The 15,643-nt window shown below is 50.7% G+C and overlaps 1 protein-coding gene across 1 annotated transcript in view; it reads right to left on the bottom strand.

Annotated features, from left to right (window-relative positions):
• Positions 1-15,643, bottom strand: part of LOC8037764 (leucine-rich repeat-containing protein 4B) — a 305,952-nt gene that overhangs the window by 12,721 nt on the left and 277,588 nt on the right. The window lies entirely within an intron of this gene.

The following is a 15,643-nucleotide window of genomic DNA, read 5'->3' as shown; positions in this document are numbered from 1 at the left end:
ACACCAAACATTAGTGCCGGGGCAGGAACTGACGAGTCCGGGAAAAAAGGCACGGGGGAAACTGCGCGGGGGAACTCTTCCTGCGCGGTTCCATCGAACGGCCCGTTTTTGAGAAACATGACGATGTATAAAAAGAGGCAACCGTTGAAGCATGGATCAAATAGAGAGACTGCTGCTGGCACGTGAGGCGCAAGCAGCAGTTATTATTTTCTTCTTTTTTTTTGTCCTCAGCTTTTTTGTACAACGGTGGCTACGCTCTAAAGAAAAAAGAACCCTTTAGTAGACTTTTTGCGCGATATAACAAATACAATATATGAGTACGTAAGAGTTATTGATCGATTGAGAGAAGTTACGGTGCTTCTTTATGCACACATAATTATGGTCCGATGATGCGGTTTCAAGAACAAAACATGGCACGAAGAATGTCAGAACAGTGTAACCATCTGTACAGTGCCCTCCAAACTCTGGCACACTACGGCCGACCAAACGACAAAACAGAAAACATTGTGTAGAACCCCCATGTCGGGGGGTTCTACTTTTTTTTTTCACGATGCCACAAGTTTTTTTAATTCCAGTGCGTGAACAATAATACAGAACATTCACGCCGTAGTTTTACCTTAACATTCACACACCGAATGAACTGAGCTAGAAACCACAGCAATGAAAAGTAATAATAAAACAAATGCCAACGGCAATGGATGTTTCTATAATGTCTAAAGTGAGCTTGTTAGTCGAGGAACCGTTTTTGAAAACAAGGGCGGAGTCAATAGTGACAGATGGGCCAGTTGGTACATGACTACTTTTTCACAAAATGCGCCGCAAGACAAGGACAGAGTAAGTGACACAACACGAAGCGCTACTCTCACTTGAAAGTAGCGCTTCGTGTTGTGTCACTTACTCTGTCCTTGTCTTGCGGCGCATTTTGTGAAAAAGGGCGGAGTTCCGCGACCATCAGGTCCGGCTCGACGTTAAGGTGCGACCGGTACCTTGCTTTCATCAACGTCGTGCGCAGATAAGCCAAGTTTGCTTTTTTTTTTCCAAGTTGTCGAGTTATCACGCGACTTCCCGCATAATCTGTCGCAACCCGTTGGGGTCACGACCTACAGTTTGAGAAAAACTGCACTAGTAGCTACTAATGTTATTCATGACCATTCACGAGCATCGCGGTGCAGTAGAAAAGCGAATGACCCGCAGCTTGGAGACGACCTGCAGCGTCCAAGTTGCGGCTTCACAGCTATCTGGACTGGCAATTTTAGGAGTTTTGCGAAGCGAAAAGGAAGCGCTCGAGGCGCTCATTTGCGCGAGCGCAGCGTATAGTCAACGCGCCTATTTTCATTTCCCACTCTTTCCGAAATAAATCTAGGCGAGTATCGAATTGACAAACTCGTATCTCTTGACGTCGCACCGCGGCGGTGTGGCACTCTTCCGAGATTTCACGCGCAAACTATGCGGATTCGGCAAGCGCTTTTCTGTTATTGAGCTCTCTGCACATATGCAGGGTCAACAGTCATCACATGATCACACGCCCGTGTATGCCGCCGTCAGCAGTCGTATACTGCACTGGGCGAATGAACCTCCATCGAACTATGTGTGTGGTGTGTTCGTTTAGAGAGGGAAACGTCAGCTCCAGTGGCGTGTGCTGTTTACGCAGGAGATGATAAATTCAGTCAAAGCAGCATCACCGCAAGCCTGGGGCTCTTTAACGTGCACCGCGCAGCAGTAGTGACACACGACCGCGCGCAGGTATGATGACCCTCCAGATGTCGAAACGGACAGGTGTTGGGGAATGAAGCCAGTAATGACGGTGTAAAGACTCGGGATCCAACTGGTTCCTCCGGAACGTGGCGCAAAGAGCATCAGGTCGTTTTAATAGAACTCGTTTAATTACATATTTACAGCAAAGACGCTACGGTACAACGTTCTTAATCGCCAGAATCGTGGACTCGTTCCCCCAGAACCGTCTCGACACTTCTAGTTCTTCGTCCAATCCTCAGCGTATTTTTTTTTCTCTCTTAAGGCCTGTTCACACATGCAGCGGAGCGCTACAAGCATAGCGCTGACCTCGCGCTAAGCGCGTGCTGACGGGAGCGTTCACCAGCTCTGTATTGTACCGCCAAAATTGTAGCTCATGGCAGGAGATAAGGAGCTGACGACACGCGAGGAGCGCTACATCAGCGCTTCGCTGCATGTGAGAACCGGCCTTTAGAGGTGTCATTGGAGTCGCTGCCGTACAACGGGTGGGCTTTCCAGGCTTGCAGCATCCCGCCTTAAGGTCCGACTCCTTGGTCGCCGAGCACCTAATCCCCTGGTCGTCGCGCTTGCGGATGTGCCGGTCTTTAGGAACCGTGCACAAGAAGAGTCAGCTTGTCGTAGAAGGCGCCGGCTTCCGTTTCTCGCGGCTGCATGTTCAGCCGGCTGGTAAAGCGCTGAAAGACGTGGGAATGGGCGGCGAGGTGCTGTCTCAGGGACTGGTGGGCGCCGTTAATAGGAAGTCGGGACCACTTGAATCCTGGTCGAATTCCTTGGCTAGGTCGTTGCAAAGGGGTTCCGAGCTGCGGTGCGATAACACACACGGCCACCAATCCTTCCCCTTCCCTTTCCCTCCCCTCCTTCCCCCTCCATCTTTGTGCAACATTGGAGATCGCTATCTGTTGTGACATTGCTTATCGAGCGCGAAACGCGCGACGGAATCTATGCGCACGCCACAAACGGACACTGCGCTGATATCCATTAGTGCAAAATACGTACTCAGCGGCTGCTAACTCCTGCCCTCTGAATGTCCCTAAAACAAAACTGATTTTAACGGTGTTACACAGAAACAACTTCGGGTCGCGCAATAAAGAGACTAATAAATTTGCAAACTGAGTATGGCCGTGTAAACTGCCGCTCATAGACACACATATACTTTTTTCTTCTGCGCTGTTATTCACGGCGTACGTCGTGGAACCGGAAGGTATACCTAGAGAGCTGGCGTCCCGACAGGTGCCCCATGCCTGTAAGCACGTACAGCATGCGCGTGAAGATGGCTTTGGCTGGCCTGCAAAGGAACGCGCTTGCTCACACGGGGAGGAATATGGCGGTCGCCATTTTCCCTGTTTGCAATCGTCTATCGTTACCGACAATGCGAGAGAATGGCGGGCAGAGAGGAGCTTCAGGTGTCCCGCCTCCACTGTGAGCTTCTTACCTTCGACAATGGTTCGACGTCTCGTGAACCTTGAGCGTGCGAACGCTGCCAAAGCATGGCAGAAGGCATAGAGCGCGTGCTGCAAGCCGGGCGTTCCAGAGACACGCCCTTCGTAGGTGGCTATTGCCAAAAACGCCAATGGCTCTGAAATGGTGCGGCGTGGCGTAGTATAATCATTGGAAGTGCAAAGTCATCACAATTCCAAGGCTTCTAAGATTTAACAAAAAAAATCGTTGGATGTTTCGACGGCAGGAGTTTAGTCCGCTAGAGTATGGCGACATTGTTACCCACTGTATATGAGAAATGTAGCCACTAAAGTACGATCGCTAGCCTGAGGTCTTAAACGCGCATCACGCAGTAATGATACACGACCGCACGCGGGTACAATGCTCATCCAGATCCAAACGGGCGGGGGTGGGGATTTCATTTTTAAGATGACAGTGTGGCAAGAATTTCAATTTCCCTCGTTAGCCATAAAAAAAAAGAAGAAAAATGGAAAAGGGAAGTTTATACTTTTTGCCATGCGTAGTGTACAACGCTACGCACAAAAACGCGCGCGAGAACGCACGCGTTCTCGCGCAAACGAAACCATAAATTAAGGCACGCTCTCGTGGCAGTAGCTTTAACAATGTTGTACACTAAGTAGAAAACTAAATATAGAACGTCAAGAAAAATATAACCTAGATACATAACATACATACAAAAAAGGGCAGGCATGACAGGCAAACGACGACGAGAGAGAAATGACAGTCATCCAAATCGGAGGTCTCAAATTTCCTTCTCCAGTTCCCCCGCCCGAGAAGAAAGAAAAAAAAAAAAAGGGGGGGGGGGGGGGGAGGGGAGGGGGGAATACAAAAAGCGGGGCTCGATGATGAAGCGCGATCAGTGGCCATTGCTTCCGACACCTCTCGCGTCTAGGTTTACAACGTCAGCATTTTTCCTCCCGCCGTCGCTTCTGCTTTCTTTATTCATGCGAGGCACCTCGACGCTTCACGGGACGTCGTTTTTCCAGACGACGCCCTGCCGGAAAACCGTAAGGAGGAATCGATATCACGGATGTCGCGAACTTTTGGCGAAACTAAACTTCGAATGGTGCGGCGAATCTTCCAACGTTTAGCAAATACCGACCAAGTTCGACTTATGGACAGTGTTATCCGGCTGTTAGGTCAAAATGTTCGAATTTTAGGGAACAGATAATTTACAAAGAAGATAAATTTATACTTAAAAAGAGGGTGGCAAATGTTTTACAGGACAACGAGCCGAAGAAGACGACGAGCCAAAGCCCGATTAACGCGAGGAAGAAATTTCGACTGGACAACCTCCTCAAACACTTTTAACACGGTCACTCATCGTGCACTGTGAAACAACATTAAACCACTACACAAAATGTACTTTTAATGCCCAAAGGCCGGTTCACGCAGTGGGAACTTTAAGGAACCCGTTACCGTGTTCCGCGTACCGCACTACCGGAGCCTTTAAAGCATGCTTTCGAGAGCGATCCCCGCGGTCACGGTATCACCCGGGCGCGCGCTTAAAAGCAGGCTTCAAAGGCTACGGTAGTCCAAAACGCGGAACCCGGTAACAGTTTGCTAAAGTCACTATTTGCGTTGGTTCCGCCCAAAGCGACCAAACCGACGGCAACGACCAAGTACACGGGACAACTGTTCTTTATACAGAGCGTGGCAACCATTGCAAAAAAGTAGCTTCTATACTCCGTTCACCCTTAAGCTGAGAGTAGAAGCTCCGCCTTCAGTACGAGCTTGCTGGCTTCCGTATAGCGCTTTGGTTCCGCGTGCTCGCGCTGAAGGCGGAGCTTCTAGTCTCAGCTTGAGGGTGAACGTAGTATAGGAGCAAGCATCAGTCCCAGTTGTCCCGGCTGTTTCTGCCGTTTCGCCCAGAGTTACTGGATTCTGGGAAAGCATAGCGTCATCGCCTCCTCTGCCTGCTAGACGGACAAAGATACTAACACACAGACGACCAAAGCTCGCAAGGTGATTGGCTGATGGGCCTCGGTTGCCACGGTAATCGCAATTTCGGTTTATTCAAATCGTCGGAAGTTTCAGAAGGGCCGTTTTGAACAAGTCGCACCAAGATCGCTATGGAACGTTGTAGCACAGAAAGCGTTCCCCGCCAAAATAAGCGTCTTTGCCGCAGTACATGCAATCAGCCTATCAATCTTGATTATCTCCGCGGATCTCTTACAATTGTATCGTTGTTCTTGAGCATTTAAAGTCAGGAAAAAAATATTTATCCATGCCGCCAAGCACCGGCACCGCATGTGTTGCAAAGATGTGTGCTTGAGTCGGCTGTGTATACGTAACGAAATTTCGGTATTTATGAAACCTCTCCATAAAGCTACCCGTCACCAGCAAATTTTAGATCGGCTCACCAAAACCGGAGATGTCAAGAAGAAACTGCTCATTCCATGAACCAAAATGGCGGTCATCAACGCTCGGCACTACTTTCCCATGGGATCCAGTGACGTTAGTTTCGCCCGCTGCGGACGCAATTTACACAAATGTGTAAAACAGGCTGAAGGTATCTTATAATCACGAAACAATAAACAACATCGAGTTTTATCATCGCGAACACAAAGAAATCCTAAAACTGAAACTGAAATAAAAAACAAAAACCTCGCTACTATACCCACCAAATCAGTGTACTTTTCCTACGCCAGGTGGCGTCAGCTCGTTTTTTTTTTTAATTTTCGTCCAACTTAAAGTCACAAATTCGAAAAAGGTCGAACCTGGTCGAACTCGAATCTCGCGGCAGGTTCGCGACATCCCTAATCAATAAACACACACTTGCGCGCACACACGCAAAATATGTATACAAAGGAAGCCGTCGAACGCGCAGAAAACGAGTCTCCCCCCATCCCGACGATATTATGAATTAGCCGGAATTTTCGGAGACGCCATACATCGTTAGCTTCAAAGCAAACTTGGCAGGCGATAAATTCCGGGAACCAATTTGCATCGGATATTCGCGTTTCCGCCAAGTGCTCCTCTTGTGCGATCGTCTCTCTCTCGGTCTGCGGGAAGCAACTCATTTTCATTTTTCGGTTGGGTTCTACTCCGGCCGAACTACGGCTCATCGGGTTCGGTTACTTTGTTGTGTAACGACCGTGTATCGAGAGTGTGACGGGCGTGCCAGGGCGTGCGTGATCACGCGCTAATAACAACAGGGCTGGGTGGTTGCGCGGCGGGCACTCACGCTCGTCAACAAGTTTGCCTGGTCTATAGATGGGAGATTCCTATATTCTGTCGCGTGCTTGAGCGAAACAACCCGCGGACAACGGAAAGAAAAATGGCGGCTCGCACAAAATGCTGGGTGTGCGAAAAGATCTTTCGAGTAAAGTGAATATTTTCGCGAAATTTCGCCTGGTGTTCCCATTGAGAATATCTACAGGGCGTTCGGGAGAAGAGAGGTCAGTGTTACTCGGCCCGCGTAAATGAAGTACGCATCGTTGGAAGCTGAAACTCCGCCAGAATATGAGGCCAGCGGTGTCGATAACAATGCGGAAGTTTGAGGACATGACGCTGATACAAGAGAAGAACGAAGTTTCTCCATGAGCGGTCGTCTTCCTAAGCCTAATATCCAGCAAATAAAGAAATGACCGGGTGTGCGCCGGCACAATCTATTTCAGTGAAAGAATCTTGTCAGCAAGAAAGAAGACAATATGGACTTTCTTGGTTATATATATATATATATATATATATATATATATATATATATATTTATATAATTTTTTATTGAGTTATATCGTACAGACGCTCACAACGAAACCTTTACTTTTGTTTGATGAATGTAGGTGCACGTTATGGTTCATAGAGACATAGTTTTTTTTGTATTTTTGATCCAGGTAACATCATGTTCTTAAACTTTAACATTCTATCACAACCGCAAACGTCAGACTCTCGCAGAGTTTAGCCTTTCTGTAAAGCGTAGTTTATTTTGCGGGCCGAAAATACCCGGCGTAATTTTTCTCAACCGAACCCATTCCTTAGCCCTTCAGTAGTAACGCACAACAGACGGTTCTGAACGCTTTCTTTATAACCGCAGTCTGCTTTACGGCCGCTTGTAACTACGGAGATCGTTATTTCCTGAGAAACGATCGCTTTATAGTCCTCAAGATGTCGGTTTCATTCGATTCATTTCTCAACTCACTTAACTATATGCCACGTATGCTTTTTCAGCGCACGCTATTGCAACCCATTTCACAACAAACAATATAAGGTGGGTGCTTAAGGTTTGCGCGTATTTGTTTCTAGATTTGAATTGGAAACACCGTTGCCCGCAAAGAGTCATAACGACTACTTAGAGGTGCACCGGCTCATCACCGAAAGCGATCTAATAACTGCACCCAGTGTGTAAGTACGTCCTGTCTGCATCAAGGTAATGCTTAACTGCAGAAAATCTGAATAAGAGCAGACGGAGAAATAACACACGCGCGCGGACACACACACACACACACACACACACAAGCACACACACACACGTATATATATATATATATATATATATATATATATATATATATATATATATATATATATATATATATATATATATCACTTACGAAAGCGTGATGGCTGGTTAACGTCGAGCGCTAAAACCGATATAGCCTTGTGTTACTGCCCACGACCTGCTGCGATGGAGCTCAGCAGGTCGTGTGAGCAGTCACAAGAGGTTTGACAAGCGATTCTGGCACATTCGGTTGCGTCCAAACACAAATGTGTGCCCCAACCTTTTATACAGCTTCATGAGTAACCAGATGTACGAGACCTGAACCAAATTTTCCAACCGGCCAGTGCGAACAAAACTTGAAGGAGAGGGGCAAAGGACAGCGTGCCGGTACGCCAGAACGCCGAGCTCTGGTTCGAACGGTTCGCGTTCGAAGGAATGTTTCTGACGCCGAATTTTTGGCAGGTAGGCCTAAAGCTCGCTGCCGTTGCCTCCACATCGCACCGTCGAAAGCGTTCGAACGCGGAACACCGGCGTCCCAGCTTCGGTGTTTGCGCTCGAACGCGTTCGAACCGTGCGGTGGAGACCAAAGCTGCCTTTGTATCCGCAGCACTCGTCGAACCCGTTAGAATGCGGGACGCTGGCGTCCGGCGTTCGCGTTCAAACGCGTTTGAACAGCGAAGTGGAGACAAAAGGCAGGTAGCTTTTCCTCTGCGCACCAATCATTCCAGTCAGAGCTCAGCGTTCTGGTGTCTTCGCGAGCTCTCGTTTCCTTGTCTCCCTCAGTTTCTGCACGCATTCAGAATCACACTTTCTATCCTTTTTTTTTTATTTTCTAATGTCAGTTTTCTTAGGGTTTAGCTGAACGATTTAAGGATAAATTATCTTTGTAATGCACCACAAGAAAAAAAAACAAAAAAACAGTACTGCTTCGCTTGAAGGATGCTAGCGCGTATACTAGCTGTTCAGTTCACGAGCCCCCGGTGAGAGCGCTGAAATTCGGTCATATATAGCACGCGTAATGAGACGAGGGCTAAATACGACGGGCATGTTTGCATAAAAACAGAAAATTCGGTCAAAGTACTACTCTACGCGATCGTGCATACAAGCTTCGGCATTCACTTCTTTTCCCTGGGCGCACCGACCCAACTCTATTCTCAACTTTCGTGGCCTATAAGGGGCACACTACAGACCCCTTCAAAATCGCTGTCATCCGGATGATCGTCGCGGAACAACACTGCGAGGCTGGGACTGCAAGTGCAGTGGCAGATACGATCTGGTCCGTGCAATCCAACCACTTCCCTTTCTTGACACGACCCCACTTTTCTGCGCGTCGGTACGAGCGAAACCGTGATGACGTGGCATGACTGGTCCAACGAGCACGAAAGTTCCACGGCACTGTCAGCTGAGCGCACAGCGGGGAACGCGAAAGAAAAGTCCTCGCCTTCCCCATGTATTTCCCGTCGCCTCTGGGCGCCGCCGTAATTGACGGACGCGATGCGAACAGAGCTGTCGCTTCGGATAACCCGTCCCGAACGACGGCGCAGCTTCTGACGCGGAGCCGACCTCTGCTGCTCTCGATGAAATTTGCGCTTCGGAAAGCGACAGCTTTGGCCCGGTTCCTCGCTCGCTCCCTCTTTTCTCCAACCGCCCCCCCCCCCCTTCCTTTCTTTTATTTTCCCTCTCTAGTTTGTGGCTCTTCTTCCTTCTGTTTTTATGGCTTATAAATTGAATTTACTCCCCTTCCGAATCTGTGTCGACGTCTGCAGGACGGTCTGAGAGTTTGGGAAATAAAATCGCGGCCGTCCGAGAAGTGCGCCCAGGTTGTAGAGACACACTCACTCCTCATCGCTGTTCGTTGTACGTTTTGACACCACATGCCTCGAGGGAAGATTTAAGAAACTTAAAGATTTACCCTAAAATATTGTAACATTCATTTGTACGGCACTTAATGAAGATAAAACAGCTTGGTTGCAAGCTCCCCCACCGCAAGCATGAAGAATAAGTACCAAAAATGTAATTTTTCAAGCAAACAAAAAAAATCAAGATTTTCTGAATGTTGGACGGCCCCATCATGAGCGTCTGCTACTAATACGTGTTGTCACTAAACCGAATGAAAGTAGGAAAAATACTTCTTGGAAAAACAATCCTACAACTTGTAAGAAAGATGTTTCCCGATTCGTAACAAACATCAGATATCCTGTATCGGTGGCGCATTCAAGGCATGCTGTGGAAATAGGAAAATTTTGTGAGAATGCCATTTGAAAAATAATGAATTAAAAAAAATTAAAAAATACGGTCGTTTATATATATATATATATATATATATATATATATATATATATATATATAAAACGAAGCAAGATAGCAGGATTTGAGGGCGTTGTACAAATTTTTCCGCCATTTCAAAACTTGGCCCATGTCGTAAAAAACAGTCGGCTTCTTTGTATTGATTTTAGTACTCCTTATCAGCAAATCTGGGATGCTTAGTGTTTTTTGTATGCAAATGGTCAACGTATTTTTTCTTGTACTGTTTCCTTCTCCTTTTCTCTCCTCCTCCCCCCCCCCCCCCCCCCCTTTGCTCCTGCCCTTACTTATGTAACGCCCCCATCGGGGTACTTAAGGGATAATGAATAAAGGAATGGAAGAAAAAATGAACGCAGTGTAAGCAACGCATGAGGCACTCTGTAAAGGAACTGCGAACTCCGCGATTCCTACGGCCCCCTCAGACCAACCTATCCGCGAGTGTGGCTTTTCCACCGGGACACCGTCGTGCAGGGAAAGCGCACTCAACGAAGCAAGATGTCTACTCCAGAGTTGGGGCGATATTGCCGCGCCCAGGGCTGAGAAAGCAACGCTCAGTCACGGACCTCCAGAAAGTTCTCGTTTATTCATGTACCGCATGTAACTTCTCTCATTTATTCCTGCTTTTGTTTTCTAGAAAGTGCGTGTTCATTCTCGCCCGATCACGCGACGCTCGAGCCGCTTTCGCCGAATCTTCGAGATAGCGACGCACTCTAGATAAGAGGCCGCCCGCGACCTTGTCGAGTCAGTTTCGCCTCAGCGTTCGACCTTGCTGCTTCGCCGCCTTCGACGCCCGCGACGCTCTGTTGTTATTTTTCCATTTCCTTTTATTTTTGGCACAAGTTCGCCACATTAAACGTCTATTTCTTTCTGTGTATTTATTGTTTCTTTTGGTCACCACCCGTGACATTTTGGTGGAGGTGCGGGGTACCGCATGCCCCTGCCGCGTACCCCTCCGAGGGCCCGCAGTCCAAGTCCGACGCCTAGTCCACGAAGAACCAACGAAAGCACTTCCGAGATCCGGTTCAGTCGTCGCACCCAAGGCCTACACCCGGAATTCGGACCTCTGCCGCCCAAGACTAAGCAGCCAACGAGACCAACGATGGACAGCCAGTCGTCGCAGAACCCGTCCACCGCCAGCGTCGTCGTCCTGCCCGTCGCACCCCGGACTCCGACGCCTTTCCACGGGGAGATCCACGAAGACATCGAAGACTGGCTGCGACACTACGAACGTGTAGCCCGCCACAACGGATGGACGACTGAGCAGTGCCTCCACAACCTTTACTTCTCGCTTGAAGGCACTGCGAGGCACTGGTTTGAAAACCACGAAGCCTCCTTCCCCACATGGGAGTCCTGCGTCGCCGAACTCAAACGAACATTCATTAACCACCATCGTCGCCAGCGAGCAGAGGACCTGCTTCAAACAAGGGTGCAGGGCCCCAATGAAAGCCTGACCAGCTTTGTAGAGGATGTTCTGCGTCTAAGTGCCCGAGCAGACCCGGAGGCCGCTGAGGAAAAGAAACTTCGAATCCTCATGCGAGGCGTCAAGGCAGAAATTTTTTGGAGGCCTGGTTCGCAATCCCCCGACGACCGTCGATGCATTTGTGAGTGAAGCCACGAACATCGAGCGCGCACTGACGGCCCGAGCAAGCCACTACCACCGACTCGCCGGCGCGCCTACTTCTCCAACCGTCGCAGCTACACTTCCGGACCTGAGCACCACCGGTGTCGACAGCCTTCGGGATATCGTCCGGGATATCGTCCGGGAAGAGCTCCGGAAGATTCTACCTGCTGCAGATCGCCCAGCCTCACTCTCACTCGCCGACGTCGTCCGAGAGGAAGTTCACCGAGCTTTCCATCCCGAGGTTGCCGTCACCGCAGCAGCACAGCAGGAGCCAGCCGTAAGCTACGCCGAAATGCTCCGCCGAGCACCATCAGCACCGCGTCCGTACATGGCGCCTCCCGGACGTGTGCTTCCAGAGCCGCAGCATTCCCGACGCCAGGAAGATCGGGCACACGTTCGTCCAGAACAAGTTGCGCCAAGGAAGACCGACGTGTGGAGGACGGCTGATCGACGCCCGCTGTGCTACCACTGCGGGGAAGCCGACCATATCTACCGACGATGCCCCTACCGCCAGCTCGGCCTACGAGGGTTCGCGCCCAACGACCCTCGACCACGTCTTGGAGAGCGACCTCGGGACATCGAGGACTACCTCCGCCGCTCTTCAACTCCTGAGTCGTCTCCCCGCCGAGTATTCCGTTCGCCATCTCCCCGACGCTCGCCATCGCCCTTCCGCCGGTCTCGCCGAGACAGCCTGTCACCCATTGCGTCCCGTCGGGAAAACTAGGCGCGGCAATGCCGGGAGGTGGTGTTGCCGAAGACGAACGATGCCAAGATCCTCCAAGATCGTCGGAGCTCTCCCACTCTAACGCCGCAACGCCCCGAAACGACGTTTCTGTAACAGTGTCGAACAACCTCAACGTTATCATCGACGGCCACGACGCGACAGCACTCGTCGACACCGGAGCGGATTACTCCGTTTTGAGTGGGAGACTCTCTCGTCGCCTTCGGAAAGTTACGACGTCGTGGGATGGACCACAGATACGAACCGCCGGCGGACACCTCATCACGCCTGTCGGCAGGTGCACTGCTCGCGTTGAGATCCATGGTGAAACCTGCCCTGTCAAGTTCGTCATTCTGCAAGACTGTTGGAGAGACGTCATTCTCGGAATGGACTTTTTGTGTGAATACGGCGCCATCATCGACCTTGGGGAGAACAAGCTGACGCTTCGGAAACCTGTTCCCTCGGCGGAAGATCCCAAAGCGACGTTAGCTGCAGTGCGAGTCCTTACCAGCCACGTAAACCTGCCGCCGCTGTCCAGTGTCTTTGTCCCCGTCGGGACCGACGAAGCCACCTGCGGGATAGCACTGTTGGAAGGAAGCGTCCAACTTCTCCTTGGACGAGGGATTGGTATTGCAAGAGGCGTAACCGAGCTCCAGGACGGGCGTACCGTAGCCCTTGTCACCAACTTCCGGCAAGAGTCGCAGCACCTTACAAAGGGTACAGCTCTGGGCTACGTCGAGGAAATTCAGGACTCGGCCGCTATCGCCTTGATCTCAGAAGACGCCTCTCCGACGCACCACAACGGAACCACGCCGTCAAAGCTCGACATCGACCCATCCCTCCCAGGCCCACAACGACGACAGCTGACTGACGTTCTCGCTGAGTTCAGTGAGTGCTTCGCCACATCGTCAAGGCTACGCCAAACAGCGGTTGCGAAGCATCGAATTGTTACTGACGATGACGTGCCCCCTATTCATCAGTCGCCGTACCGAGTTTCGGTGAAGGAGAGGGAAACCATCCAGAAACAAGTTCAAGAAATGCTCGACGACGATATTATTCAGCCTTCAAGCAGTCCGTGGGCCTCTCCAGTCGTGCTGGTGAAGAAGAAAGACGGAACCCTTAGGTTCTGCGTGGACTACAGGCGGCTGAACGCTGTTACAAAGAAAGATGTCTATCCGCTTCCCCGCATAGATGACACCCTCGACCGTTTACGCCACACCCGGTACTTTTCGTCGATGGACTTGAAGAGTGGCTACTGGCAGATTGAGGTCGATGAACGGGACCGCGAGAAGACTGCCTTTGTCACGCCCGATGGACTTTACGAGTTCAAGGTGATGCCCTTCGGACTCTGTACGGCGCCGGCGACTTTCCAGCGGGTCATGGATACTGTACTAACGGGACTGAAGTGGCAGAGCTGCCTCGTTTACCTGGATGACGTCGTCGTTTTTTCGCACGACTTCGACGAGCACTTGAAACGGCTTAGGGCCGTGCTCCAAGCCATCAAGACCGCAGGGCTCACACTCAAGCCAACGAAGTGCCGCTTCGCCTACGCCGAACTTAAGTTCCTTGGTCATGTCGTTAGTAGCGAAGGAGTACGCCCTGACCCCGCGAAGACATCCGCCGTAGCCGAATTCCCTCGACCATCGGACAAGAAGGCCATCCGCAGATTCCTGGGGCTGTGCGCGTACTACAGGCGCTTCGTTCAAGATTTCGCAAAAATTTCGGCGCCCCTCACACATCTTACGAAAGACGCCGTGAAGTTTCACTGGGCAGAAGAACAAGAACGGGCGTTCGACGAACTGAAACAAAGACTTCAGACACCTCCGATCCTCGGACATTTCGACCAGCACGCCGAAACCGAAATTCACACGGACGCAAGTAACTCCGGCCTTGGTGCGGTATTGGTACAGCTACAGGAAGGCACGGAGCGAGTTATTGCCTACGCAAGTCGGACACTGTCAAAAGCGGAGAAAAATTACTCCACGAAGGAAAAAGAATGTCTCGCGGTTGTATGGGCGATCACAAAGTTTCGTCCGTACATATACGGGAACCCGTTCCGGGTGGTCACAGACCACCACTCGCTCTGTTGGCTTGCAAACCTCAAAGACCCTTCAGGACGCCTGGCTCGATGGAGTCTTCGACTGCAAGAATTTGACATGACCGTAGTCTACAAGTCAGGACGGAAACATAGCGACGCCGACTGCTTGTCCAGAGCCCCCGTCGAAACGCCAGACTGTACCGACGTGGATGATGACGAGTGTTTCCTAGGTGCCGTGGACACCAACGACATGGCAGGACTTCAACGAGACGATCCGGAGCTCCGCGCCCTGATTGAGAATCTAGAAGGACGAGGAAGTACCGTTTCTCGTGTCTTTTCACGAGTCCTGCCGACCTTCGCTATTCGAAGAGGTGTACTTTATAAGAAAAATTTTGGAACCAGTAATTCGTCGTGGCTTCTGGTAGTCCCCACCAGCCTTCGAGAAGAGATTCTTCAAGCCTGCCACGACGACCCAACTTCAGGACACCTCGGTTACAGCCGAACACTAGCCCGAATACGTGAAAAATACTACTGGCCCAAGCTGCCGAAAACCGTCCATCTCTACACGCGATCGTGCCATGAGTGCCAGCGACGCAAGAAACCGCCGTCAAAGCCAGCAGGTCGCCTTCAGCCGATTCCCCCTCCAACCAAACCGTTCCAGCAAATTGGAATGGATTTGCTGGGCCCTTTTCCACCGTCGACCCTGGGAAACCGCTGGATAATCGTCGCCACAGATTATCTTACGCGTTACGCCGAGGCGAAAGCCCTTCCTTCGGGGACTGCTGTCGAAGTCGCGAAGTTCTTCATCGAGTCCATCGTCCTCCGGCATGGCGCCCCCGAAGTCCTGATCACAGACCGAGGGTCATCGTTCATGGCGCAGTTAACCCAGGAGATCCTTCGTCTAAGCCAGACGGACCACCGTCGGACAACTGCATACCATCCGCAGACAAACGGGTTGACGGAGCGGCTCAACAAGACCATCGCCGACATGATCTCCATGTACGTCGACGTGGAGCACAAGACATGGGACGAGGTATTGCCATACGTCACATTTGCCTACAATACGGCCGTACAAGAGACCACAGGAGTGACGCCCTTCCAGCCGGTGTATGGCCGGAAGGTGACGACTATGCTAGACTCTATGTTGCCGCACGATCCAGTCGACGACGGAAGCGATGACGCCCAGGTGGTTGCTCAACGGGCAGAAGAAGTCCGCCAACTGGCAAGACTACGAATTCAAGACCAGCAACATGTCGACGCCGGCCGATACAATCTTCGCCGGCGTGACGCCCACTATCAACCCGGAGA

The sequence above is a fragment of the Ixodes scapularis genome, unplaced genomic scaffold (assembly GCF_016920785.2).
Source record: "Ixodes scapularis isolate PalLabHiFi unplaced genomic scaffold, ASM1692078v2 PGA_scaffold5__190_contigs__length_132052651, whole genome shotgun sequence".
Taxonomy (NCBI): domain Eukaryota; kingdom Metazoa; phylum Arthropoda; class Arachnida; order Ixodida; family Ixodidae; genus Ixodes; species Ixodes scapularis.
The sequence above is the reverse complement of the archived record's forward strand: the minus strand, read 5'-3'. Positions and strand labels throughout refer to the sequence as shown.